Below are 25,843 nucleotides of genomic sequence, written 5' to 3'. Positions count from 1 at the left end.
CAGCTTGACTTCAGAGAGCCAACATCTCCTGGGAACTCATCAAGGACCTTCATCAGAGCCCCTGGTTTGCAGTCGGCCTGCAGAATTTGGACTCATGCATCCCCATGGTCATGTAAGAGAATTTTATAAAATCTCATACTATCTCCAAATATCTCCTGACTAATACAGCTTGGTAACAGTAGTGATTCTTGAGAAACAGAATCTTAAGCATGGGGTTTCTGAAGTGGTTCAGGGAGTTTTGCAATTGGCTGTCTACTCTAATTGGACTCAAGGGTACTAATGACTCCCTTTCCGGTAATCATGAGGCCACTAACAGTCCATGGCATGAGTTGGAAATGGAGATATGCAAAATATCACCACTGGATTCCCCTACTTCCATGCTTATAAGAGGCAAGGACCTGGGTAAGAGTGTTTTAAACACCTTAGAAGCATGTTGTGGAGAAAAAGTTACAATAATGCTGGCTAGATCCTCCTAAATACTCTGGATACAGTTACAAAAGAAAGGGATGAGCTAAAGTCTTCAAATTAGCGACTTAAATGCCATATGAATGATGTAAAAGTTTCTCTGTGCTTTGAAAGAAAATCTAGTTTCATGCAGCCACAGACTTGTGATCTCTGAAAACCAGACTCAGAGACTTATTGTACAAGTAGCAGAATTACAAAGGAAACTAAAATCTCAGCCTCACAGGATATCTGCTGTTAAAGTGAAGGCATTGGTTGGAAAGGAGTAGAACGCTGAGGATTAGGATGGAGGCATATGGGATGATGATGATATCGGTGGGGACACTGGAATCCTGAATTCTCCTGAGACTTTGCCAGATACACCTGTGATGATCTGCCCTGTGGAGACCACACAATGTCAAGCTTGTATCACCCAGCCTGACCCAGGGAGTCTGACCTCCTTCCAGCCCTGAGGCAGGTACCAACAAAACTAAAGACTACACAGCCCAAACTCCACCATGCCCTAAGGAATCTGCCTTCTAACCCCTGCCTAAAGAGATTAATCCTGTCTCACTAGATGAAAATGCAAAGGAAAGCCTTGGGGTCAGTAGCTGGCAAGGCATTCCTAATCCTGCTCCTTACCCACCCCCACCACCCCTCTTCTCTTCAAGAGCTATTACTAGACTAAAATCACAACAAGCCCACAAAGGCCAAGTACAAAGTGTGACCCATGAGGAAGTACGCTATACTCTAAAAGAACTGCATGAGTTTTCCAACTTATATAGACAGATATCAGGGGAGTATGTGTGGGAATGGATACTAAGGGTATGGAATAATGGTGGCAGGAATATAAAGTTGGATCAGGCTGAATTTATTGATATGGGCCCACTAAGCAGAAATTATGGATTCAATGCTTTGGCCCTAAAGGTTAGAAAAGGCTCTAACAGTTTGCTTGGGTAGCTGACTGAAACACGGACCAAAAGATGGCCTAGAGGTCTGAGGTTGAGATGCCTGATTTACCTTGGTATACAGTAGAAGAGGGAATTCAAAGCCTTAGAGAGATTGGAATGCTAGAATGGATTTACCATTTAAGACCTGTCCACCCACCCCCTATGTCCAGAGGACACACCTTTAACCAGAACTGTGAGGAATTAATTTGTAAGACAAACCCCCTCTTCCATGAAGAGCTCCGTGATTGCTCTTCTCTGTAATCCAAATACTACTGTAAGAACTGCTGTAATGGAACTATAATCCTTAAACATTATGGGGATGATCAGACTTTGGGCCTGTAAAAGTCAAAGATCAGCAGTTAATCACCAAATACAGGGAGGTGACTTGGCCGGGTGGATGGGGCGTCCGCCTACCACATGGGAGGTTCGCGGTTCAGGCCCCAGACCTCCTTGACCTGCGTGGGGCTGGCCAATGCGCAGTGCTGATGCATGCAGGGGGTGCCGTGCCACGTGGGGGGCCCCACGCGCAGGGAGTGCACCCGTGGGGAGAGCCGCCCAGCGCGAGGAAGGGTGCAGCCTGCCCAGGAGTGGCACCGCAAGCACGGAGAGTTGGCGTGGCGGGATGACGCAGCAGAGGGAAACACAGATTCCCGAGCCGCTGACAACAACAGAAGTGGACAAAAGGAGGAGCGCGCAGCAGATGGACGCGGAGAGCGAACGGCTGGGGAGGTGAGGGGGGAGAGAAATAAATAAAATAAATCATTTTTTTAAAAATCACCAAATACAAGGGGGGTGTGGCTACCACAATGACAGGCAGGCTCAAAGCAGCAAGCAAGAGTCTGAGTAGCAATAGGGCTACGGCATTGGCTAATAGATCATGGGGTACCTAGAAGTGGAATGGATGGGCAGTCTACTAAATTCCTACTTGACCTGTAGAAGCAGAAGAGCTCTAGGTCGAGTGAACAAAACCGTAACTTGAGACCCAGGCACAGAGAATCACGGCCCCTTAATCAATTCCTAGACTTGAGACAGTTGACAGACCCAGGGCCGCTTGAATGGGCAGAAGGCCAGGTCCCCTTGGGGAAGGGTCCTGTTAAACTGCCAAAAATTTATGCTGTTAATCGTCCTCCCAACTTTCCCCGAGGAGACCTAAGGCCTTTCACCAGAGTAACTACGCACTGGGGAAAAGACATTTGGGTGATTATTAGACACTGGCTCAGAAGTGACATTAATTCTGTTAGATGTCGGAATGAGACAATCGGGATGTGGAGACCAGCGATTGCAGGCAAGGATTTATTGGGAAGCTCTTCCAACGGAGGGGGTCTGAAGAATAAACGTCAGCCCGCCCCTGGCAGAGGCGGTCATGAATTTATGCAGTGCATCTACAGGCGGGAACACGCGTAGGTAGTGGGAGTGGGTTTTGGCTTGGGTGAGACCCGAGGGCCTATAGGGATGGCTCGGGGGCAGTAGGCTAGGGGCAGTGAATTCTAGGGGTGCAGGAGGGTTGCTGGGGCCATGTGACTTGTCTATTCTTGTGAGGAAATGAACTGTATCTGGACACACAGGCTCAGGAAGGAGGGCTGTTCTATGTCTCAGGATGTGGCTCCTTATGGTAAATGGCTGGTTGCACTTCCACAATGGGGCAGGTTAATAAAAAACTTGCAGCTTCTGCAAGCTGTAACTGTTATGGGGGCTAGGGTTGGGGCCTAGTTCTGTCATTAGTAGGTTTTGATTATAATAATAAAAAATAAAGTAGGTCTAAGAGTGGAGAGCCAGACTCACACGTGAAGGGTGGAGGAAAGGGGGTGTCAGCTCATTCTGGCCGCTTCCTGCTGTCGGGGGGAAGGAGGTTTCCTTCTCATGAGGCTTGGCTGGTGGGATTTTGTGTTCTGAGGTGGTTGTTGATTGTTGTTCTCATAACAGGAAGGCCCCATTTACATATTCTTGGGTGGTTGTTTGAACAACTTGGTGGATGAATTGGGTGAGGAGCTGTAGGAGACAAGGGCCACACATGAGAAGGAGAAAAATAATTATTAGTGGGGTTATTAGGGGTATTAGTATAGCTTTTGAAGGTGAAAAAAAATATGAGAGGAAAGAGGAGAACCAGGATTAGCTTCCATAATTTTCATTTCTTGCTCCAAGGAAATTGAGTAAGGTAGCAGAATTAGAAAGAGAAATGGATAAGGAGGGACTGCAGAGTAGAAGATTATCAACATGCTGGAGAAGAGTACAGGAGGGGAGGGTTAGAGGAGAGAGGTCTTCATGTAGTGCTTGCCCAGATATATGGGGGCTACCTCTGCAGTCCTGAAGAACAGTCCAAGTTAGTTGTGTAGGGTTTAGGGGGTCATCTGGGTCTGTCCACGTAAAAACAAAGATACTTTGAGAGTTTTTCTCTATGGCGATTGTGAAAAAGGCATCTTTGAGGTCTATTACTGTGCAACGTGTGACTTGAGGAGGGATATGTGATAAGAGGCTAAAGGGGTTGGGGGCTGAGGGGACAGACTATAGGCTGGGTTGCCTGGTTGATAGCTCTTAGGTCTTGTACTAGATAAAAACTGCCATTAGGTTTTTTAGCAGCTAGGATAGGTATACTGAATGGAGAGTTGGGGGTGCGTAGCAGCCCTGTGGCTTTAAGTTTGTCAACGGTGGGTTTAAGTCCCCACTTGGCACTGAAGGAGAGAGGATATTGGGGAATGTTGATAAAAGAAGGGCTGTCTTTTAGGGTGATTCTTACAGGGGAGAGGTGTGAGGCTATTGAGGAAGAATCAGTGTTCCAGACCTGGGGGTTTACTTCCTGTTGTAAGATAGGAGGGATGTCGGTGGGAGGGCAAGTAGGAGTTAAGGCTGGGGTTGGGGAGGAAAGGAAGAGGAAGCTAGCCGGGGGGAGGGTAGTGAGAAGGAGCTGGAGGAGTGCAGTTTGGATAGACCCGCTCGTCCTAAGAGTGAGGAGGGGCATGATGGTATAACTAGGAATTGGTGTGAGAATGTGAGATTTTCTACAGTGCAACGAAGGGGGTGTGTAAATAAGGGAGAGGACGGAATACCGTCAGCCCCCCCAACAGAGACTGAGGAAGATGTTAAAGATTCCGAATGTTCTGAAAGAACCTAATACGTGGTCCCTGTGTCAGTTAAAAAGGAGAAGGGCTTACCTCCAACCTTGATGATAACCCTCAGTTTAGACTTAGTGATGGAGATGCCGGGCCTCCTCGAACTTGGGGCACTCAGTTGCGATTCCAAGTAGGTTAGGAAGGGAAGATGATTTAGGTTCTAGGTCAGTAAGACCTGTTGGAGGAACTTTCCCAGAAACTGGGTGTTTGGGACAATTCTACCAGACAAAGCCTCGGTGGGGATCTTGGATTAAGGCATTTGCATGCCCAGTGTCCAGAGTGGTGGCCAGAGGGAAAAAGAGGGATGGGGTTTTTGAGAATTGACTCTGAGGGCAGCAGCAAGGAGGGAGGCTTTAGCTTGATCTCATTTGTCTGCAGTACTTTTTCTGATATCTGGGTATGCTGAGTGATAAAGTGGGTGTGTACGTAGAGCCATTCGGATTCAGAATCCAGGTCTAAATTAGTATATTTGAGGAGTGATTCAGTTAATCTATTCATAAAGGCATCAGGGTTTTCATCTGATTTTTAGGAAATTTCTTTGGTTTTGTCATAATTTACTGCTGTGAGAGATGACTTCTTCATGCCTTCTGTTGAGCAGCTTAGAAAGCGTGCCATGCGATCTAAATCTCTAGAGTCTGCCTGATATTCCCGTGGAGGGGAGGTTGCGGGAACCGCGCCAGTGCCAAGGGCATGTCAGCGCGGGTTCTGTGAGTGTAACGAATCGGCAAAGGCAGTGGCTGCAGCTGAAATGTGGCTTTTTTTCTCAGGGGAGGTAGAAGAATTTCTTATGACATAGACATCCTGATAGGTGAGATCACAGGAGTGAGTGAAGTGTTGGAATTCTTTAATGTATGTAGCAGGATTTTCTGAGAAGGAGCCTAATCATTCTTCCATCTGACTAAGATCTAAGAGAGAAAGGACCATGGACTCGAATGATTTCTTCACCTTCTGCCACTTCCCTAAGGTGAAGTAGGGGGGCCGGGGGTGGTTCAGCTTGTGGGATGGAGGGAGGCATTCTGCAGGAATGAGTATGAGGGGGAGAAAAGGAGGTAGAAGCGGAGAGCGGGGATGGAGGTGGAGAGCCTGAGCTGGGTGAGGTCGGAGGCTCAGCAGGGGACAGGGATAGATGACACGGAGGAGGGGAAGCGTGTTCCAACAGATCAAAGTCAGAAGTGTCTTTAGGTGGGGGTGTCTTATGAGAAGGTGTCTGATGGAGCAATAGGATTTGGTAAGAGAAACACGACTGACAGAGGGACTGTTACCCATTTTTGGAAGCTGGGATGAGGTCAGGGGCTCTCCAAGGTGAGCTGAGCAAGTCAGGCATCCCTGGGTTAGTCAGAGAAACTTATCAGCTGCAAGTCCACACCCAGGACCAGACGTCTCTGTTTCCTAGGGGCTTCTGGGGTCGCAGGTCAGGCACCTGCCGTGGTTCCCAAAAACAATCTGATCCTGCAACTCTGGGTCCTTTCATCCCTTTCACCCTCTCCCAGAATGTTCCAGAGTGAACCCTAAAGACTCTTGGGATTGCGTTGAAACTGGCAGATTGGTGAGAGACCTACCCTTGCCCCTGCTGTAGCTCCATCCAACACGGGACTCCGATGACCAGCTGGGTGAGTTAAAGGAATTCTCTTCCGGAGGATCCTGTTCTTTCTCCCATCGTTTTAGACAACTCCGCAAATCCTAGCGAGGTCAGTGATCCTCTCTGTTTTTGGGAACCATGGCAGGTGCCTGACCTGCATCCCCAGAAGCCCTCAGGAAACAGACGTCTGGTCCTGGGTGTGGACTTGCAGCTGATAAGGTTCTCTGACTAACTTGGGGACGCCTGACTTGCTCAGTTCACCTTGGAGAGTCCCTGACCTCATCCCAGCTTCCAAAAATGGGAAACAGTCCTTCAGCTCCTCTGAAATCAATGCCAGTGGACTACCTCCTTCAGGACCTTAACACTTTATATTCTGAAGGAGATATCAGACCCAAGAAACTTATCTATTACTCCACTACAATTTGGCCTCAGTACAAATTAGAACATGAAAGTCAATGGCCGGAACATGGGACCTTTGACATACAGATCCTTAGAGATCTGGAAAACTTCATCCAATACAATGGCAAGTGGCTACAGGTTCCTTATGTTCAGACCTTCCTATATCTCCAGAGAGGATCACTGAAACTGGCAGATTGGTGAGAGACCTACCCTTGCCGCTGGTGTAGCTCCATCCAACACGGGACTCCGATGACCAGCTGGGTGAGTTAAAGGAATTCTCTTCTGGAGGATCCTGTTCTTTCTCCCATCGTTATAGACAACTCTGCAAATTCTAGCAAGGTCAGCGATCCTCTCTGGGAGTGGGTTTTGGCTTGGGTGAGACCCGAGGGCCTATAGGGATGGCTAGGGGCAGTGGGCTAAGGGAAGTGAATTCTAGGGGTGAGGAGGGGTTGCTGGGGCCATGTGGCTTCTTTGTCTATTCTTGTGAGGAAATGAACTGTATCTAGACACGTAGGCTCAGGATGGAGAGCTGTTCTATGTCCCAGGATGTGGCTCCTTCTGAGTAAATGGCTGGTCACACTTCCACAATGGGGCAGGTTAATAATAAACTTGCAGCTTCTGCAAGTTGTGACTGTTATGGGGGCTAGGGATGGGGCCTAGTCCTGTCAAATTCCAGGAGACCCAAAGCATCACTGTGATCCACCAGTCAGAGTAGGGGCTTATGGAGGTCAGGTAATTAATGGAGTTTTAGCTCAGATCCATCTCGCAGTGGGTCCAGTGGGTCCCTGGACCCATTCTGTGGTTATTTGCCCAGTTCCAGAATGCATAATTGGAATAGACATACTCAGTAACTGGCAGAATTCCCACATTGGATCCCTGACTTGTGGAGTAAGAGCTATTATGGTTGGAAAGGCCAAATGGAAGCCTCCAGAACTGCCCTTACCTAGCAAAATAAGAAATCAAAAGCAATACCCGATTCCTGGTGAGAGTGCAGAGTTTACTGCCACCATTAAGGCTTTGAAGGATTCATGGGTGGTGATTCTTACCGTATCCCCATTCAACTCTCCTATTTGGCCTGTGCGGAAAAAGATGGATCTTGGAAGACAACAGTAGATTATCGTAAACTTAACCAGGTGCTGATCCCAATCGCAGCTGCTGTCCAGATGTAGTATCATTGCTTGAGCAAATCAGCATAATCCCCGGTACGTGGTATGTAGCTATTGATCTGGCAAATGCTTTTTTCTCAATTGCCATTAGTAAGAACCCCCAGAAACAGTTTGCTTTCAGCTGGCAAGTCTAGCAATATACCTTTATTGTCCTGCCTCAGGGATATATCATCTCTCCAGGCCTTTATCATAATATTAATCGCAGGGAGCTTGATTGTCTCTCCCTCCCACAAGACACCACACTGGTCCTTTACATTTGATGATATCACGTTGAGAGGAACTAGTAAGCAAGAAGTAGCAATAACTCTAGACTTATTGGTAAGGCATTTACATGAGAAAAGATGGGAGATAAATCCAACAAAAATACAGGGGCCTTCCATTTTGGTGAAATTTCTAGGTGTCCAGTGGTTTGGGGCATGTCGAGATATCCCTTCTAAAGTGAAGGATAAACTGTTGTATCTGGCCCCTCCTATGACCAAAAATGAGGCACAATGCTTAGTTGGTCTCTTCAAATTTTGGAAACAATAAATTACCCATTTGGGTGTGCTACTCTAGCCCATTTACTGAACAACCAGAAAAGCTGCTAGTTTTGATTGGGGACCAGAACAAGAGGAGGCTCTGCAACAGGTTCAGGCTGCTGTGCAAGCTGCACTACCTCTTGGGCCATATGATCCAGCAGATGCAATGGTGCTGGAAGTGTCAGTGGCAAATAGAGATGCCATCTGGAGCCTTTGGCAGGCCCCTATAGGAGAATCATAACACAGAACCTTAGAATTTTGGAGCAGAGCGCTATCATCCTCTGCAGATAATTAGTCTCCTTTTGAGAAACAGCTTTTGGCCTGCTACTGTTTCTCAACAGTAATAGAGACTGAACACTTAACCATGGGCCACCAAGTTACCATGAGACCTGAGATGCCTATCATGGGCTAGGTATTGTTTGACCCACCAAACCATAAAGTTGAACATGCACAGCAGCACTCCATAATAAAGTGGAAGTGGTATATACAAGGTAGAGCTCAAGCAGGCCCTGAAGGCACAAATAAGTTACATGAGGAAGTAGCCCAAATGCCCATGGTCACCACTCCTGCCATGTTACCTTCTCTTTCCCAGCCCATAGCTTTGGCCTCTTGAGGAGTTCCTTACAGTCATTTGACTGAGGAAGAGAAAAGTCAGGCCTTGTTTACAGATGGTTCTGTATAATATACAGGTACCACCCAAAAGTGAACAGTTGCAAAGCCTTTCTGGGACATCCCTGAAGGACAGTGGTGATAGCAAATCCCTCAAGTGGGCAGAACTTCGAGCAGTGCTTGGAAGAAGAAATGGTTGGAGGTGTGCTTGCATACTGATTCATGGGCTGCTGCCGTTGGTTTGGCTGGATGGTCAGGGACTTGGAAGGAATATTAATGGAAAATTTGCGACAAAGAGGTATGTGGATAAATCTTTCTGAGTAGGCAAAAAACTTGAAAATATTTGTTTCCCAGATGAATGCTCACCAGAGAGTGACTTCGGCAGAGGAAGATTTAATAATCAAATGGATAAGATGACCCAATCTGCAGATAATGCTCAGCTTCTTTCCCCAGCCACTCCTGTGATTGCCCAACAGACTCATAGACAAAGTGGCCAGAGGCAGGGATGGAGGTTATGCATGGGCTCAGCAACGTGGACTTCCCTCACCAACGCTAACTTGGCTACAGCTACTGCTGAGTGCTCAATCTGCCAGCAGCAGAGACCCACACTCAGCCCACAGTGTGGCACCATTCCCTGAGGTGATCAGCCTGGTACCTGGTGGCAGGTTGATTACATTGGACCACTTCCATCATGAAAGGGATAGTGATTTGTTTTAACTGGAATAGACACGTATTCTGGATATGGGTTTGTGTTCCCTGCATACAATGCTTCTTCCAAATCTACCATCTGTGGACTTACTGAATGTCTTATCTACCACCATGGCATTCCACACAGTAGTTCTTCTGATCAAGGAACCCATTTCACAGCAAATGATGTGTGAGAATGGGTACATGCCCATGAAATGCACTGGTCTTACCATGTTCCTCATCATCCTGAAGCAGCTGGATTGATAAAATGGTCAAATGGCCTTTTGAAGACTCAATAATAGCGCCAACTAGGTGGCGATGCCTTGCAGGCAATGGGGCAATTTTCTCCAGGAGGTTGCATATGCTCTAAATCAGCATCCACTCTGTGGTGCTATTTATAACATAGCCAGGATTCATGGTCCAGGAATCAAGAGGTGGAAATGCAAGCGGCACCACTCACTATTACCTCTAGTGATCCACTAGGAAAATTTCTGCTTCCTGTCCCTGAACCTAAAGCTCTGCTGGTCTACAGGTCTTAGTTCCAAAAGGAGGAGTGTTTCCACCAGGGAATACAACAGTGAGTGTTTCTTGGTCACTTTGGGTTCTTCATGCCTCTGAATCAGCAAACAAAGAAGGGAATTACTATACTGGATGGGGTGGTTGGTCCTGACTATCGAGAGGAAATAGGACTGCATCTACATAATGGGGGTAAAAAGAGTTTGCTTGGAATACAGGAGGTCCTCTATGGCATGTCTTAGTACTGCCTTGCTCTGTGATTAAAGTCAACGGAAAATTGCAATGACCCAATCCAAGCAGGACTGACAATAGCCCAGAATCTTCAGGAATAAAAGTTTGGGTCATCCCACCAGTCAAGGAACCAAAGCCAGCTGAGGGTAATGGGAACATGGAATGGGTAGTGGAAGAAGGTAATGATAAATATGAACTTCAACCACATGACCAGTTACAGAAACAAGGACTGTAATGATCATGAATATTTCTTCCTTGTTTTGTTATGAGTATGACTGTATACATACATAAAATGAATATCTTTATTTTCTTCCTTAACTTTTCTTATTATCATATGATATAAGTTGTACTAATTTCAAGTCATAACACTTAAGGATGTCAAGTTTTAAGAGTGAATATTACCCAAGGACTTGCACCCTATTCTGTAGGGAATTAATGAATTTCCGGTCCACAGGACAGTTGAATATTGTTAGGTGAAAAAATATATATGTGTGTCTGTTATTGTTTTTATTTAGAGACTAAGTATGGTTTAAGGTGATGTGTATGGCTACCAAATTGACAAGGGGTGGACTGTGATGGTTAGGCTAATTGTCAATTCTGCCAGTAATTGTAATGCAATGACATTTCATGGACTTTCAGCATCAGTGAGTTGATTGCATCTCTGGCTGATTATACCTACAACCAAGTGAGGAAATAGCCTTGAGCAAGGAGTGACATCTCATTCAGTTAGCTGAAGGCCTTAAAAGGAGAAGTGATTTCAGCATTCAGAAAGAGAATTCTGAGGGCTATCTACTTCAGACAGCCAGCATCTCCTGGGGAACTCACTGAGGACTCCGGACCTGAAACTGGGACAGGAAGAGTCCAGGACAGTCAGATGACCCTACTTGGGGCTTATTTTAAGGCAGTCCTTTGGCCTGTCCCCCACTCTCAATGCTATCTCCCACAAGGTTCTCAGGACATGGGACAGGGAGGATAACGGGTGACTCACACATAACTTTCTATTGTGCATTCCTGGCCTGGCTGGCTCTAGCCAGCGGCCCTAGGCCTGGCTCATCAGGAAATCAGACCCACTTCCTCTTGCTGGGGTACAGGCGTGGGCTCGAGGGTTCTAGAAAGCCATGGATCTGGGAATAACTGGACAGCTTGTTCTCTCTAGGACAGAATCCCAGGAGGCTGTTTCCTGACAGCAACAGGGAGGGCAGGCAAGGCCTTTCAGAGGTGAGCAACCAACAGGCTCTTTTTCTAGCAGCTGCCTTTAAATTAGAAAAGGCTCAAGTGAATCCATTCATTCAACAAATAATTTATTGAAGGCCTTCTCTATTCTGTATTCTTCTCTGTGAACAGAAGAGACAAAACCCCTGTGTTCATGAAGCTTACATTCTAGTCTAGAGGAGACAGGATAATCAATCAAAAAAATAACCAGAATACTTAGTGTGTTAGAAGGTGATGTTACTATGGAGAAACATAAAGCAAAGAGAAGGAGGGGCATGCTAGGCGGTTGTTGAGTTCTTAGCAGGAAGGTCAAGGAAGAACTCACTAGGGAGGTGATATCAGAGCAAAGGTGAGGAGGGCATCTTAAGACATTTAGGGCAAGAGCGTGCCAGGCAGAGGGAAGAGCCAGTGCAAAGGCCATGGGGCATATCTAAAATGTCTGAGGACAGCACTGGAGAGCAGAGTGAGGGAGAGAGTGATAGGACATGAGGAGTGAGGGCTCGACAGAGCAGAGTCTTCTAGAACACAGTTAAGAAAGACGTTCACTAACCTTTCTCCGAGTAAGATGGGGATCCTTCGAGCATTTTAAGCGGAGGAGGGATGATCTGACTTACCTTAAGGAAGGTCCTGCCCATTCTGGAGAGCTGGCCCCAAGGGCCTCTTCTGGCTCTTTTCCATCACATCACTGTCAAGAGCACTGGCAAAGAAATAGAAAAAGAGAGCATGTGGGGAGCACTGAGGGCGGGAGCTGCAGATGTGAGGATAAGGGCAGCCCTGGGGTCCTGATTCCAGGAGAGGGCAGACTCTGGAGACACAGATCAGCTCCATTGCTCTCCAGATGTGCTCCCTTGGACAACCTATGTACCCTCTCTGAACCTCAGTTTCTTCTTCCATAAAGTGACATAATTATATCACTTATATTTTACTTAAGAGATAATTTATTAAGTATCTACTATGTGGAAGAAGCTGCTGTCGGTCTTGGGGATTCAGTTGCATCAAGTTTTCAGTTTCCCTGCACTTGTGAATGAACTCATTTGAAAACAGGATCTTCAAAGATCCCATTAGTTAAAATGAGGCCAAGCTGAATCAGGTGGGCCTTAGTCAACACGCTGGAATCCTTGTAAGCAGAGGGGGTTTGGAGGCAGTAGGAAGAGAGATGGCGAGAGGGATGGGCACGGGACAGAAGCAGAGGCTGAGTTACGGATCCCCAGTCAGCCACCACCGGATCGCTGCAGACTGCAGAGAAAGCGTGGCATGCCGTCACCTCGATTATGGGTTTCTAGCCTCCAAAGCTGTGGGACAATAAATTCCTGTTGTTTAAGCCTCATCTGTGGTGCTTTGTTACAGCAGCCCTGGCAAATTAAGTCAACCGCCTACCCATTTCCTACCAGCCCTAAGCCACAGCTAATTTCCTCTCCATCTCTATAGATTTCTCTATTCAAGACTTTCATATGATTGGCATCGTACCATATATGGTCTTTAGGTCTGGCTTCCTCTACTCAGCATAATGTTTGCAAGGCTTATCCATGTTGTAGTGTGTATCAGTACTTCATTCCTTTTTTTTTTTTTTTTTAAGATTTATTTATTTATTTCTCTCCCCTTCCCCCGCCCCCGCCCCAGTTGTCTGTTCTCTGTGTCTATTTGCTGTGTCTTCTTCTTCTGTTGTTGTCAGCAGCACGGGAATCTGTGTTTCTTTTTGTTGCGTCATCTTGTGTGTCAGCTCTCCGTGTGTGTGGCGCCATTCCTGGGCAGGCTGCGCTTTGTTTTGCGCTGGGCGGCTCTCCTCACGGGGTGCACTCCTTGCGCATGGGGCTCCCCTATTCAGGGGACACCCCTGTGTGGCACGGCACTCCTTGCACGCATCAGCACTGCGCGTGGGCCAGCTCCACACGGGTCAAGGAGGCCCGGGGTTTGAACCACGGACCTCCCATGTGGTAGACGGACGCCCTCACCACTGGGCCAAGTCTGCTTCCCACTTCATTCCTTTTAATGGCTGAATAATATTCTATCATGTGGGTATATCACATTTTGTCTAAACATTTGTCCTTTGAGGGACATTTGACTTGTGTCCACCTTTTGGCTATAATGAATAGCACTGCCAGAAACGTTCATGTACAAGTTCTCATGTGCATGTGAGAACATATGTCCACACACCTCTAGGAATTGTTGGGTCATATGGTAACAAGGTTCAGTCATTTGAGTATATGTACTTTACAGTTTGTCTCCATGTTGCTAAAAAGCTGTCGTATTTATCCGCTTAGTTTAATATTCTTAATATGACGAACTCCTTAACTTAGGCTATTTAGATAGGGTCTGGATTTTTGATAATTTAAATAATGCTGCTGTAAATATATATTTTTTTTATTTTAAAAGTTTAATTGCCTTTTTTTAAAGATTTATTTTGTTTATTTCTCTCCCCTTCCCTCCCCCCCCGCCCCCACTGTTGTCTGCTCTCTGTGTCCATTTGTTGTGTGTTCTTCTGTATCTACTTGCATTGTCAGGCGAATTGCCTTTTTTTAAAAAAGATACATAGATCACAAAAAAATATTACATTAAAAAAATATGAGGTTCCGATACACCCCACACCCCACCCCACTCCTTCCACATCAACATTTCATCATTGTGGCACATTCATTGCACTTGGTGAATACATTTTGGAGCACTGCTGCACCGCATGGATAATAGTTTACGTTGTAGTTTACACTCTCCCCCTGTAAATATCTTTAAATATGTAGGTTTTTGGTCCTTTTAGATGAGGGTCTCTCAGCCTCGGTGCTATTGGCATTTGGAGCCTGATCATTCTTTGTGGCGAGGGCTGTCCCGTGCAGTGTGGGATGTTTAGCAGTACCCCAGCCTCTACCCACTAGATTCCAATAGCAGCTCCAGCCCCAGCGGTGACCCAAAAATATCTCCAGCGTTGCCCAGTGTCCCCTGGAGGATAGACTCGCACCTGGCTGAGAACGACGGCTTCTGATGCTTTACTCAGGATAAACGCCCAGGAATGAGATTTACTGAAAAAAGGCTATGAACATGTTTGTGGGTCTCTACCAGAGAAGTAGCAGGTCACTATGTCTTTGTCATGAGCATGAGAGAATGCATCAGGGAACCTCCTGGAAGTGAGTGGCAGGGGCGCCTGGGAAAGCGGGTACCTTAAACATAGGACATCGACCGGCGTCCCACCGCTGCTCGCACACCCGCAGGGGGCGCCAGGCACCCCACAGCCCCAGGAAAGGGCTGCGCAGTGCATTCATTTAGACCACAATGTCACAACTGCCCTGGCGGTCATACCCCCGTGCGGCTCTAATTCATGGGGGCCACTGAAAACCAAGTGTGCAGGGGCTTGGATCCTGCAGACAGGGAGGGAGGGAAGGAACAGAAAACAGAGAAGGGCAGAGGAGAGAAGGCGGGAGCCGGCCCAGCCTGGAGGGTCACACTCCTGAATGGCTCGGAGTGGGGGGGACACGTGAGGATGGAGACCATGAATGGCCGGCTGAGAATGTCCACTTGAGGGATATTAATAGAGCTGTCGAAGGAGAGGACGCGCTGTGCCTGGCGGGAGGGCCACAGGCAGGGTGGGGTGTGCGGGAAGCCAGCCCTTGTGACTCGCGCCACGGGCAAGGGCAAGGCCCTGGCAGGGCGCCAAGGGCCCTCTGCCTGGCTCCTCCCTGCTGAGGTCTCTCCCCAGGGCTTAGACTTCTGGGCTGGCTGGGTCCCCACTGGACCCAGTGCGTGACCTGGAGTCATTCTCCCCCACGTGAAGTGTCACAAGGGGCCGTGGGAGGGGTTGGCAGGTAAGAGACGGAGAACCTAGGTCGCTTGGGTAGAGCAGGAGGGTATGGGGAAGGGGCCGTCGTGCATTTTCAAAGGCCTTTCATCTGGGTCTCAATGTGTCTCGAGGTTTATATCTTAGGTCTCTGGGGACTTAAACTTCCTTGGGGGGCAGTGCTGCAGTGAGGAAGAGTTTGGGGTCACAGAGTTGGCCTGCCTGGGTTCAAATTTCCATCTTGCGTCTACCAGCAGTGGCAGGTCGTCTCTCCAAAGCTGGCCACGGTGGTAGCCCTCATCCCACGTGCTCCTTTTACGGTGTGATGAAGATCTTCCTCCTGTTGAAAAGAAGGATCTGTCTTCCGTCCTCTCGAAGCTGGACAGGCTTGTGACTACGGCAGCAGGGACACGGTGTGACATCCCATAAAAGGTGCCATGCTTCCACATGGCTTTGGAGCCCTGAGCCCACAGTAAACGATATGACTGCCCGGAAGTCGCCATGCTGTGAGGAAGCCCAACTTGCCAGCACGGAGATGCCCCGAGACCAGGTAAGGAGAGAGCAACGCCTGGGCGGTTCCAGCCACGTCTAACTGCAGGGACCTCGAAGACCCTGAGCCAGAACCACACAAGCCCTTCCCAAATTCCTGACCCACAGAAACCTGGAAAGAATAAACAAATGGTTGTTATTTTAAGCCACTAAACTGAGGGATGATTTGTCATGTGGCCCCTGATAAACTGCCTACCCGGGGCAAGCTACTGTAGCCTCTTTTTGCCTCAGTTTCCTCATCTATAATAACAGTACCTACCTCATGAGGTTGTTGAAAGAGTAAATGAAATAATATAACATACGTAAGGTGCTTATCATAGGGCTTGGCACAAAGTGAGTGCCCAATATTAATTAGCAATCATGCCTATTATTGTTATATATAACTATATAATATATAGCTATTATATCTAACTTCCATCAAGAAACCAGCTGTACCCATTTTTTTTAGGAGGGAAAACAGATCAGCAGAATGGAACAAACTGATCCCAGACCTCACTGGAATGAAGTTTTCAACTCAAGCCAGCCGTAAGGGAACTCCTGGGCCTCGTAATCGATTGATTCCCCTTCCCCACTGCCTTAGTTTGTCAGACCCCTGTGACAGACACTATGCAGAGGGTAGGAATTTATTGGCTCATGGTTTTGAGGCTAGAAGTCCAACATCAAGCTATGGGAAAGACTGACTCTCTCCCAGAGTCTGTATGCTCCACCGCTGGCTGCCAGCAATTGTGGGTTTCCTTGTCCTGGTGTGTCTGCCCAATTCGCATGGCCTGGCCCACTGACTTCCAACTTCTCCCTGCATCTTCCCTTTCTAAGGCTTCTGGTCTCCGGATTAAGCCCACTCTGGTGTGTTCACCACAACCTAAGTAAAAACAGCATCTTCAGGGAAGCGGATGCAGCTCAAGCAATTGGGCTCCTGTCTACCATATGGGAGGTCCAGGGTTCAATACCCAGGGCCTCCTGGTGAAGGCAAGTTGGCCCACGCAGTGAGCTGGCCCACGCTGAGTGCTGGCCCACACGGGAGTGCTGCCACGTGTAGGAGTGCAGCCCCATGCAGGAGTGCCGGCCAACGTGGAGAGCTGATGCACCAAGATGATGCAACAAAAAGAGACACAGACCTGGCCTCCAAGCTCAGCGCCTTCCCTGGCAAGGCCTCTGCTCATGATAGCCTGGCCCCTGGGGCATCTCCTTGGGAGAATTACTCAGGCTAGACTCAGGACCTTGACCGGCTTCCATTTCTCCATGTGAAATCCAAGCCCTCCACCACCGCCACTTCCCGCCGTGGCTTCTGTAACCGCCCTGGTGCCACCAATACCTGCACCCAGTGTTTTTTTTGCACCCAGGGTTCAAAAGCTTCCTGCAACAACTGTCTCAGTGCCTACCATTATGGCCCCTGTTGTAAAAAAGTGAGCTGCACAAGTTCATGCCCAAAAGAGCTGAACTACAAGTCCACCCGGTTCTCCTATTTTGTGTCTAGATAGACTCGACCTTGCACCTTCCTGCTACAAGGGTTACACCACTGACCTTTCTGGTTTCATGGTGAAGAAGTATTCATGGGAAACGGACTTTGGCCCAGTGGTTAGGGCGTCCGTCTACCACATGGGAGGTCCGTGGTTCAAGCCCCGGGCCTCCTTGACCCGTGTGGAGCTGGCCCATGCACAGTGCTGATACGCGCAAGGAGTGCCGTGCCACACAGGGGTGTCCCCCGCGTAGGGGAGCCCCACGCGCAAGGAGTGCACCCGTAAGGAGAGCCGCCCAGCGCGAAGGAGGGAGCAGCCTGCCGAGGAATGGCGCCGCCCACACTTCCCGTGCTGCTGACGACAACAGAAGCGGACAAAGAAACAAGACGCAGCAAAAAGACACAGAAAACAGACAACCAGGGGAGGTGAGGGGAATTAAATAAATCTTTAAAAAATAAAAATAAAAAAAAAATAAAGAAGTATTCATGCCTCGATCTTGGAAGCAGAGGCTGCACTTGACCATCCAGGTGCCCAGGGGATTGTGGGCTGGCTGCCCACCTCGTGGGAGTTCCCTTGGCTATCCTTAACTCCGACATCTCAGTTGATGGCTGCTTTGTTGTTTGGCAAGGGAGAGGGTAGCGCTTCCGTTCAGATTAATTTTTGCTCATCTCTCCACTCCCTAGTTTTTTTGTTTGTTTTCTTTTTTTAATGGCTTTCTATCTCTGGGATTCTTGTCACTCCTTCTTTTTTCCTTCCTACCATGAAGCCAACTTGGACTTCAGGTCTCTTCCAAAGGCCCACCTGGAGTGGCGAGCCAGAGGCCTGTCGGCTGGTGAAATGAGCCCTCCTGCCACACGCGGGCCTCTCCCAGTGGCTCATCCCTTCTCCACTCCTGCCCCCAACACAAGTGTCCCCACTGGGCTCCCCTGCTCCCTGACTTCTGCACCTCTCTGGGTTTCAAAGTCTGAACTGAGGCCAGTGTTAGCTGAATGTCATCCTGTCGCCAACACAGCTCATTGCAGCCCGTGGTATTTGTGGACTTTTCTCCATACTGAAGTGTGGATCTTCCACAGCAGGACTGACTTTTTTTTTTTTCCTTTCTCTTGTTTGCACATGCCTCTCCTATTATATTGTAAATAGATATTTTTGAGATTTATTTTTAAATAAATAGTCAACTTGCCATGTTTTTTAAAAAAAGAGAGACACAGAGGAGAGACAATGAGAGACTTAGAAAACCAGGGAGCTGAGGTGGCTTAAGAGAATGACCGCCTCTCTCCCACTTTGAAAGGTCCCAGGATTGATTCCCAGAGCCGCCTAATGAGAATATAAGCAGACACAGAAGAACACACAGCAAATGGATACAGAGAGAACAGACAATGTATGGGGGGGGGATGGGAATAAATAAATCTTTAAAAACAAAAACAGCATCTTCAAAAGGCCCTATTTACCTCCTCAGGGACTGGGTGAAGATGGAGAACCTGTGTTTCTTGGGGTGCAGGATTCAACCCACCACACCCAGCATGCCAGCGAGCCAGGCCAAGCCCCCAGGGTGGGACACTTCCTGGAGTCAAGAGCTGGTAGCAGCTTTTAAGTCCCTCCTGGGCAGCTACAGCACTTAGCTTCCCAGGATGTGACCTCGCCCTGGGGAAAAACCCAAACCTTTTAGAGGTGATTTAAAATACTGTTTCTTCCTCCTCGGTGACTCAGGAACTCCACCAGACTCTTTCGCTCCCTCCGTCTCTTCATATTCAAATCCTTCCCTTCAGGACAACCTGGACTGTAGGTTGTGCTTCCACAGCAGGTGGCAAGGAAGGCGCGTTCGCTCAGGCTCTGTCTGGGGGAGTTGCAGTTTCCACATCCACTGGGCTGGCCCTTGGTCTGGAGACAAAGTCCAGCTGGACAAACAAACCAACAACAGATGCTTTAAATACCATCCAGTTTCCAAGCCCCTCATTAAAGGGGAAAGGACCCCACGGCCCGGGAGTGACAGGTGGCAATCCTTCCAGGCTTCTCAGTGCCTCCCTGCCTCCTTTCTTCCCTTCTTTCCTGTCTTCACAGATCCACCAAGAGCCTTTTAAGAATCACGGGAAAAAGAGAATGTTTTCTGAGCACACCAGGTTCTATACACTGGAAGGTATTATCTCAATTACTGTGAGGATGGACCAGAAGAGCTGGCAGAGGACTCTGAGTGGCGACTCCTATTTTTATTTCCTCTGTCTATCTATTATTGTGGTAACATACACGCAGCACAAAATTTCCCACTTAGCCACTTCCAAGTATACGATTCAGTGGCATTAAGTATATTTTACAAGGTTGTGTTGTGCTACCATCACCACCATCCATTAGCAGAACTCTTCTATCATCCCAAACAGAAAATTTTCAGTTTGAAATAATTCTAAACTTTCAAAACAGTTGCAAAAATAACACAAAACCCATTTGGAGAACTCCAACGTACTCCCAACATATCCACCAATGTTTAGAATTTTGCCACATTTGCCACATGATTCTATCTATCTATCTATCTATCTATCTATCTATCTATCTATCTATATCTCTACTTATCTATTTTCTATTTCATCTATTTTCTAAACTTTTGAGAGGTTGTGTAAACATCATGCTCCCTAGCCACTTACTATGTCCATGTATATGTCATAAGGACAAGGATATTCACTTAAGTAATCATTTATTAAGTCATTAATCAAGTTCAAGCAATTTAACATTGATTTCAAAGTTACAGTCTATATTCCTTTTTTTTTTTCATACGTCCCAATAATGTCTTTTTGGACCTTTTCTCCTCCATTATTAAATCCAGTCCGGGATCATGTATTGCATTTAATTGCCATTGTTTCAGTCACCCTTTTTTTTAAATTGTGGAAACTGATATACAACTTAAACATTTCCATCTCATCTCCCCCAAACATACTATTCAGTGGACTAATCACCCTTGCACTATTGTGCACACTTAACCCACCCATTACCAGAACTTTCCCATCACCTCAATCAGATCTCACACCCACAATGCATTAACTTCCCTTTCCACACCACCCTCTTGTCCATGGTAGCTTGTACTCTACTTTCTGGCTCTCTGAATCTGCATATTCCAGCTATTTGATATCGGTAGAGTGATGCAATATCTGTCCCTTTCTGTCTGATTTCACTGATGTCTTCATGGTTTGTCATGTTGTAACATGCATCAGAACTTTAATCCTTTATTACAAGGCTGAGTAATTTTCCGTTATATGGATATCCCATACTTTGTAGATCCATTCATTTGATGATGGATGTTTGGGTTGTTTCTACCTTTTGGCTATTGTGAAAAGTGCCACTATGAACTTAGGTGTACAAATATCTGTCTGCTTTCAATTCTTTTGGGTATATACAGTGTACAATTTTATATTCCTACCACCAATGTTCCTTTTTCTCCCTGACCAGCACTTGTTATTTTCCAATTTTTAAATAATAGCTATTCTAGTGGGTGTGATGTGGTATTTCATTGTGGTCTTGATTTGCATTTCCCTAATGGCTAATTATATTGAGCAGTTGGCTATTTGCATACCTTCTCTGGAGAAATGTCCATTCTTTTGTTCATTTTTAGATTGGGTTGTTTGTCTTTTTGTGGTTGAGTTGTGAGAGTTTGTTATATATTCTGGATATGAAAACCTTATCAGATATATGATTTGCAAATACTTTCTTCCACTGTGTGGACTGTCTTCTCACTTTTTTGGATGACATTTTTGTTTGTTTTTTAGGAGGTACCAGAGATTGAACCCAGGAACTTATACATGGGAAGCAGCTGCTCAACCACTGAGCTCTATCCAACTCCCAGATGAGAGTTGATTTTTTTCATTTGTTTGTTTGTTTGTTTTTAGGAGGTGCCAGGGATCAAACCCAGGACCTCATACATGGGAAGCAGGTGCCCAACCACTTGAGATACATCTACTCCCTGATAACGTTTTCTGATACATGAAAGTTCTTAATTTTGGTGAGGTCCAATTTATCTATCTCTTCTTTACTTGCTTGTGCTTTGGGTATTGTGGCAGTTTGAAGTTCTTTTATGAAGCCCCAAAAGAAAAAGATTGTGTCCTTGAACTAATCCATTTCTGTGGTTGTGAGACCCTTTTGACTGGGCTACATCAGTGAGGCATGACTCAGGTTGAGTCTCCACCCTCTTGCTGATATGAAGGAAGATACAGAGAGAAAGAAAGCTGCCATATTATGCTGATCCATTATGTGAGAGATTGGACTGCAGGGAAACAGAGAAGCCCCAAGAGGCTGAGAGAAGTCCTGGAGTCGGGAAACAGCAGAGCACAGAGGCACAGGAGGCCGCCGGAGGGTTGGGCCCGTGGAGCAGGCCATGGTTGAAGAGACAAGCCCTGCCGTATGCCTGATTGCCACATGGCTGGACACCAGGATCACCAGTAGTTGACTCTGATGAGAAAGCTTCTCTGATGGTTCATTTGGACATTCCATGGCTTCAGAATTATAAGCTTTTTTTAATCTCACATTTTTATTTTTCAAAAGATGCTTCGATTACATAAATGTTACTGAGTGTATTAGTTAGCCAAAGGGGTGCTGATGCAAAATACCAGAAATTGGTTGGTTTTTATAAAGGATATTTATTCGGGGTAGGAGCTTACAGATACCAGGCCATAAAGCATAAGTTATTTCCCTCACCAAAGTCTATTTTCACATGTTGGAACAAGATGACTGCCAGCAGCTGGGAGGGTTCAGGCTTCCTGGGTTCCCCTCTTCCCAGTCTTACGTCTCTCCAGGCTCAGGGTTCCTTTCTTCCCAGGGCTTGCTTCTTCCTGGTCTCAGGGCTCCTCTCTTCCTGGGGTTTGCTTCTCTTTCCTCTGTGAGCTTACTTCCCAGGGCTCCAGCTCAAGGCTTTAGCACCAAACTCCAACATCAAAAACCCTCAACTCTGTCCTTTGCCATGCCTTTTATCTGTGAGTCCCCACCCACCAAGGGGCAGGGACTCAATGCCCTAATGATATGGCTCAATCAAAGCCCTAATCATAACTTAATCATGCCCAGGTACAGACCAGATTACAGACACAATCCAATATCTATATTTGGAATCCATAACCATATCAAACTGCTACACCAAGAAAAAGAAAAAAAAAATGTTACTGAGAATATATAGGGGATTCCCATATGCCCTGCTCCCCACACCTGCCACATTTTCCTGCATTAGCAACATCTTTCATCAGTGTGGTACATTCATTGCAATTGATAAACACACTTTGGAGCATAGCCACTAAGCATGGATTATAGTTTACACTCTCATTCGACTCTGTACATTATGACTGGATATATAATGGCCTGCATCTGTCATTGTAATGTGATTCAGGATAATTCCCAAGTCCCGAAAATGTCAGTGGTGGCTTAAGCTAATTAGGCACCTCCCTCCCACATTGGAGGTCCCGGGTTCAATTCCTGGTGCCTCCTAAAGAAATAAAGAAGACAAACAGATATAGCAAATGCAAACAATGAGGGGTAGGGAGAGATAAATAAAATAAATCTTAAAAAAAAAGCCAATCCGTTTCTGGTACTTTGCATTGGCAGCCCTTTGGCAAACTAAATCTGGTGTCATATCTAAGAATCCATTACCAGAATAAGGTATTGAAGATTTACCACTCTGTTTTCTTCTAAGAGTTTTAAAGTTTTAGCTCTTATATTTATATCTTGATCCATTCTGAGTTCATTTTGTTTATGGTGTGAGGTTGGGGTCTGTATTAGTCAGTCAAAGGAGGGCTGATGCGAAATACCAGAAATTGGTAGGTTTTTATAAAGGGTACTTATTTGGGGTAGGAGCTTACAGATACCAGGCCATAAAGCATAAGTTATTTCCCTCACCAAAGTCTATTTTCACATGTTGGAGCAAGATGGCTGCTGACGTCTGTGAGGGTTCAGGCTTCCTGGGTTCCTCCCTTCCTCAGGCTTCTTTTTCCTGGGCTCAGGGTTCCTCTCTTCCTGGGGCTTGCTTCTCTTTCCTCTGTGAGCTTACTTCCCAAGGCTCCAGCTTAGGGCTTTAGCATCAAACTCCAACATCAAAAACCCCTCAACTCTGTCCCTTGCCATGTCTTTTATCTGTGAGTCCCCACCCACCAAGGAGTGGAGACTCAATGCCCTACTGGCAAAAAGAGGTTTACCTGATTACTTAATCAAGTAAACCTATGAATCCAATATAATCTAATATGCCCAGAGGAGAAGATCAGTTTACAAACATAATCCAATATTTCTTTTTGGAATTCATCAATAATGTCAAATTGCTACAGGGTCTGACTTCATTCTTTTGTGTGTGGATTTCCATTTGTCCTGGTACTGGACATGGTTGATGAGACCATTCTTTTCCTATTGAATGGACTTGGCACCTTCATAAAAAATCAACTGGCCATAGATGTAAAGGTTTGTTTTTGAATTCTTAACTCTGTTCCACTGGTCTATTTGTCTGTCCTTGTTCCAGCATCACATTGTTTTGATTACTGTAGCTTTGTAATAAGTTTTGAAATTAGAAAGTGTGAGGCCCCCAACTTAATTCATTTTCAAAATGGTTTTGGCTATTTGGGGCACTACTGCAGTTTGATATGGTTATGAATTCCAAAAATAGATAATGGATTATGTTTGTAATGTGGTCTGTACCTGGGTGTGATTAAGTTATGATTAGGGCTTTGATTGAGCTACGTCATTAGTCCACTAAGGGGTGGGGACTCACAGATAAAAGGCATGGCAAAGGACAGAGTTGAGGGTTTTTGATGTTGGAGTTTTGCTATTGGAGTTTGATGCTGAAGCCTTAAGCTGGAGCCCTGGGAAGTAAACTCACAGAGGAAAGAGAAGCAAGCCCCAGGAAGAAGCAAGCCCTGGAAAGAGAGGAACCCTGAACCCAGAGAGAAGCAAGTCCCTGGAAGGGAGGAACCTAGGAAACCTAAACCTTCACAGACGTCAGCAGCCACCTTGCTCAAACATATGAAAATAGACTTTGGTGAGGGGAGTAACTTAAGCTTTATGGCCTGGTATCTGTAAGCTCCTACCCCAAATAAATAACCTTTATAAAAACCAACCAATTTCTGGTATTTTGCATCAACACCCTTTTGGCTGACTAATGCAGGCACCTTTTCAATTTCTACAAAGATGGCTGTTAGAATTGTCATTGTGATTACAGTGAATCTGTAAATTGCATTGGGTGGTTTTTACAGCTTAACAATATTTAGTCTTCTAATCCATGAATACAGAATGTCTTTCTATTTATTTTTCTTCTTTAATTTCTTTCAGCAATGTTTTATAGATTTCTGTATGTAAGTCTTGGTTAAATTTAACCCCAGGTGTTTGATTCTTTTAGTTGCTATTATAAATGGAATTTTTTTTCTTGATTTCCTTTTCAGATGGTTCATTACTGGTGTATAGAAATACCCCTGATTTTTGCATATTGATCATATACCCTGTCATTTGCTGAATTTGTTTATTAGCTCCAGTAGCTTTCTTATAGATTCTTCAGGATCTAAATATAAGATCATGTCACCTGTGAATAGGGATAGTTTTACATCTTCCTTTCCAATCTGGATGCCTTTTCTTTCTTTTTCTTGCTAACTGCTCTGGCTAGAACTTCCAGCACAATGCTGAATAGCAGTGGTGAAAGCAGACAAACTTGTCATGCTCCTGATTTTAGGGAGGAATTTTTCAGTCTTTCATCATTGTGTAAACTGGGTTTTTCATAGATGCTTTTTATTGTGTTAAGAGGTTCCCTTCTATTCCTATTTTTTCTGAATGCTTTTATCAAGAAAGAGCACTAAATTCTGTCAAATGCTTTTCCTGCATCAATCGATATGACCGTGGTTTTTCTTTTTCCTTCGTTCTATTCCTGGGGAAAATCCCACTTGGTTGTAATATATAATCCCTTTACTATACCACTGGCTTTGGTTTGCCAGCATTTTGTTCTTTGTCCTTAGAGAGGGAGGCAGTGTGACCTCAGAGGCATCGCAGCCACAAGCCAAGGAGTGCCAGCGGCCACTGGAAGCTGGAAGAGGCCAGAACGGATTCTCCCTGCTAGTTCTCTGGAAGGAGGGCGGCGCTGCCAACACCTCACGTCAGACCAGTGATCCTGATATCAGACTTCTGACCTCAAGAACTGGGAGAGAATATAATTGTGGTTTATGGCATGCACTTTTTGGCAGTTTATTACAGTAGCCACAGGGGACTCGTCCAGGGGGCTGGGAGGAGAGAGGCGGAGAAAGTCAGGGGGCGGCAGGGGCAGGCGTGGGAAGGAGGCTGGATTTCCTCTCTCCTGCCTTCTCTCCTGCTCACCAGCTCCTTTCTCCCACCTTCCCCTCTCATGCTCCTGGCATTCCCTGCCCCTTTAAAAATCCTTTGACTTCTTGCAGTGAGCAGGTGTCAGCTTTGAAACCGTAAATATGTTTTGAAAGAAACAAGGAGGAGGGGAGGGGAGAAAGCCCCTCAACGCATCTCTTTCTCCTGCTCCCTCTCCTGCAGTGTGTGCGTCCCGCAAACCCGTGGCTGGGAACCGGCACCAGGGGGCCGGGAGAGAAGGGGTGCTCGGCTCCTGGCTGTCAGCACCCGTGGCCAGCAGGGTGGCCACGAACGCTGTCACCCTAACGGCTGATAAAGTCCTGCAGCCTGCGCGTCTGGAGCCCCGGCCGCT

The 25,843-nt window shown here is 46.4% G+C and overlaps 2 long non-coding RNA genes across 2 annotated transcripts in view; one reads left to right on the top strand and one right to left on the bottom strand.

Annotated features, from left to right (window-relative positions):
- The window catches only part of LOC139439705 (uncharacterized), a 50,729-nt gene extending 44,482 nt beyond the window's left edge, over positions 1-6,247 (bottom strand). The window contains exons 1-2 of the long non-coding RNA XR_011649755.1: positions 6,058-6,247; positions 3,174-3,380 (exon numbers count right to left, since the gene is read on the bottom strand). This is a non-coding gene — a long non-coding RNA (uncharacterized lncRNA). The remainder of the gene's footprint in view (positions 1-3,173; positions 3,381-6,057) is intronic.
- LOC111761667 (uncharacterized) lies at positions 5,131-24,098 on the top strand. The gene is made up of 4 exons (XR_009187319.2): positions 5,131-5,462; positions 5,989-6,737; positions 15,433-15,728; positions 16,176-24,098. It is a non-coding gene; the product is annotated as an uncharacterized lncRNA (long non-coding RNA).
- Positions 24,099-25,843: the final 1,745 nt, after the last annotated feature.

The sequence above is a fragment of the Dasypus novemcinctus genome, chromosome 9 (genome assembly GCF_030445035.2).
Source record: "Dasypus novemcinctus isolate mDasNov1 chromosome 9, mDasNov1.1.hap2, whole genome shotgun sequence".
In the NCBI taxonomy this organism is placed as follows: domain Eukaryota; kingdom Metazoa; phylum Chordata; class Mammalia; order Cingulata; family Dasypodidae; genus Dasypus; species Dasypus novemcinctus.
The sequence above is the reverse complement of the archived record's forward strand: the minus strand, read 5'-3'. Positions and strand labels throughout refer to the sequence as shown.